Source organism: Lontra canadensis, unplaced genomic scaffold, assembly GCF_010015895.1.
Source record: "Lontra canadensis isolate GAN:19392208 unplaced genomic scaffold, GSC_riverotter_1.0 scaffold25, whole genome shotgun sequence".
In the NCBI taxonomy this organism is placed as follows: Eukaryota; Metazoa; Chordata; class Mammalia; order Carnivora; family Mustelidae; genus Lontra; species Lontra canadensis.
This window is the reverse complement of record NW_022631019.1, coordinates 5,424,325-5,426,783: the sequence shown is the minus strand read 5'-3', so window position 1 is coordinate 5,426,783 and position 2,459 is coordinate 5,424,325. Positions and strand designations below refer to the sequence as shown.

Genomic DNA, 2,459 nt, shown 5'->3' with positions numbered 1-2,459 from the left:
CTCCCCTCCCCGTCCATCCAGTGCCCTCTATAAATATTTGATGAAGGAATGAACAAAGGCTAATCATGAACGTGTGGCACTTTTCAAGAGGGGCAAGACACACGGAAAGGAATGCGAGTGAGGCCATTCAAGGAAAGCGCAAACTGCGTAACTATTAATTGCATCATATGCTCTTTCTTGCCTTTGTTTCTGCTGCTTCCTTGGCTTCTAGGAGCTGCTGGGAGCCAATGAATGAAGCTCTGTACCGTAAATTCCTCTGCCCTGAAACAGCCCATCTAAACACCTTCACCACTGAGGGTGATATCAGCCATAAAAATACGGGATTTTTTTTTTTATTCTGATGAAAGGGAACTTTTACTGATGAAGGCCACTTTCTAGTAATTTTCTAGATGCTGGAGAACATCTGTTTCACCTCTTGACCTTATGTGTTGTTAAACTCATTCTTTTCTCTTTCAGACAATGACGTGTTGCTGCATTCCACTGACCAACAGGAAGATGTGGAAGTGAGTGCTTACCTGCACCTGCTGGGCAGGAGGGAAACAGGCACATCCACAAGGAACTGAAGGTATCTGCCCCCAGACCCCGTGAGGACCACCGACTCGCAGTGCCCAGCACGCTGCAGAAGTTCAATAGATACACGTCCGATGGCTGGATCTAGTTACCAGCGTTTTTGTTAAAAGGTTAATGTTGCAATAAAGCAATTCTTCCCCCCCGCCTTTTTCAGACATAAACTAGAGTGATGGAATTCGGAGTTGGAAGATCATCTCCTCCAAGTGTCCATCTAAAGGTGGATCCTTGAATGGAACTTTCTAGATCCTTTCCGCATTTCTGCCCAACTCTGAATTTGAGCAATGTGAAGCCAAAGACCATATTACAAGTGTAGACAAAATAGCTCTACACTCTAACATGTGATCTGTCATCAAATATTTGGAGGCATTCTATCCTTTTCTCTGGGGCCAGCCCCCAAGCCCTCAGACTAAAATAATCTTACCACCCCCAACCCTGCCCGACTCACTGTTTCAACTACCACTCAGCCCTTTTACCGTAGGTCCCCCTCCATCTATTCTCCAAGCCTGGGGTCTCCAGGGGGAGTCCTGGTCCTTCTTCCCCAATCACTCTAAAGTTTCTCTCAACTCATGCCCAAGACTTTAAACATCTTCAGTCACCTAACATTTCCCAGATTTACACCTATGGCCCTGACACCTGGTCCCGACGCCAGACCCGTATCTTCAGCCAGCTCTTTGGTCCCTCCCTTGGAGGTCACACCACCTCATACTACCTGCTCCCACCTGGACCCTCTCTCAGTGAACAGCAACCCCTCCCCAGCAGCTCCGATGGGAGTCCCACTGCTTTCTTCCTTTTCCCTCCTCTCCTTAACCCCAGTTAATCACCAAGGCTTATTGTCTCCACAGCTTCTCAAATCTCTCCTACTCTCTACCTCCCCTGCCATCACTCTAGTGCAAGAATTTCTCACCTGAGCAGTTATTGGAGCCTCCCCTCCCTCCTTTCGAAAAACTCGTTGATGACTTCCATGGGGCCTAGACTAAAATCAAAACATGAGCCACTCTCCCTGAGTCTTCACCTTCATTCTCTGAGTCTCTAATCGGTGATCACAACTGTCACCACTCTGGCCTTTTTTGGGCTCTTTGGGAAACCAATCTCTACCACAGGGCCTTTGCATACGCTGTCTGGGTCCCCTCCTCTTGGCAAGGCTGCCTCCTGCTTCCCTGAGCCTCCTGGTGCTTTCTTATAACTCCTAGAATAATTTGTCAATTCATAAGAAATTTACATATATACGTACACACACACACACACACACACACATATATAAGTATATATATATATATATATACACTTACTTATACATATTTTTGCTGTATGCCTGTCCCTACAACTAGATTCTAAATTCCATGCAGCCGGGAATCTGGTCAGTTATCTTTCTCCCATGTCATTCCCAGCACCTAGGAAAGCTCTTGGCACATATTAGGTGTTTGATAAGTATTTGCTGAGTGAACATGCTGATGGTTCAAGTATACATTTCCTGCCAGTCTCTCCCATGGTAGCCCATGGGGATAAGTAGCTCTAACTACTCAAAACCCACCTCCTTATCTCTCTCCCCAGTCTGTTTCCCTTCTGTAATCCCGTCTCAGTGAATAGCCCCATGACATTGGGGGCCACCATCACCCCCATATCCAGAGTCAAGCCAAGTCTTGTCCATTGTACCTTCTTAATAGCTCATATTATTGTGCTGAACTTTTTAAAAATTAATATATTTATTTATTTATTAGAGAGAGAGAGAGAGCATGAGTGGGGATGAGGAGGAAGAGGTGGAGGGAGAAGGAGACTCCTTACTGAGCAGGGAGTCTGATTGGGGCTCGATCCCAGGACCCTGAAATCATGACCTGAGCTAAAGGTAGACACTTATCTGAATGAGCCACCCAGGCACCCCTCCTGGGGTG

At 46.5% G+C, this 2,459-nt stretch overlaps 1 long non-coding RNA gene across 1 annotated transcript; it reads right to left on the bottom strand.

Moving 5' to 3' along the window:
* Positions 1 to 436: 436 nt before the first annotated feature.
* LOC116871369 lies at positions 437 to 2,203 on the bottom strand. Its single transcript, XR_004383372.1, has 4 exons — positions 2,102 to 2,203; positions 1,860 to 1,972; positions 1,475 to 1,538; positions 437 to 616 (listed from the first exon to the last, which is right to left on the bottom strand). It is a non-coding gene; the product is annotated as an uncharacterized LOC116871369 (long non-coding RNA).
* Positions 2,204 to 2,459: the final 256 nt, after the last annotated feature.